Below are 654 nucleotides of genomic sequence, written 5' to 3'. Positions count from 1 at the left end.
AGGACTACAGCTTTGAAGATACAGAAAAATGATCAAGACATAAAAGGTGTAGAATTGACAGGGCTACAAAACTGCTATCTCGAATATTTGAAATTTTTGAGTTTTGACCCCCAAAAATCAAAAAAGCATTTTTTTGGATATATTCGCCAAAAAAATCCAAAAAGTTTTTTGAGTTTCGAAAAAACCGGAATATATGTGATAGTGCCTACCGTCTTCCATCTACATACCAAATTTCAGATCGATACCTCGTTTTTTGGCCAAGTTATAGCGAAAAAATTGTTCAAAAATGATGACGTCAAATTTTCAAACTCAATTTTTGGCAATTCTAGAACTCGTAGAGCAAAACGAAGACCACCATTAGACTCCCCGTGACGAGCTGCATCGAATCGATACCCATTTTATGCAAAAATATCAACTTTGAAATTTGACCTGACCTTGACCTGACCTTCACAAAAACGTGACCTAGGCTGGCCCCAAAGGCTGCCTAACCCACATAATCGCATTTGTCATGTAAAATGGACCATAAAACATGTATCACACGACACTTTCATATTGTGACCCCCGGTGACCTGACCTCGCTGTGACCTGACCTGGTATCAGTGACCTCAGATAGCAAAGTATGTGTTTGACGAACAATGTACCATCGATGGTTTT

Source organism: Amphibalanus amphitrite, unplaced genomic scaffold (genome assembly GCF_019059575.1).
Source record: "Amphibalanus amphitrite isolate SeventyFive unplaced genomic scaffold, NRLGWU_Aamphi_draft 000570F_arrow, whole genome shotgun sequence".
NCBI classification, from domain to species: domain Eukaryota; kingdom Metazoa; phylum Arthropoda; class Thecostraca; order Balanomorpha; family Balanidae; genus Amphibalanus; species Amphibalanus amphitrite.
The sequence above is the reverse complement of the archived record's forward strand: the minus strand, read 5'-3'. Positions refer to the sequence as shown.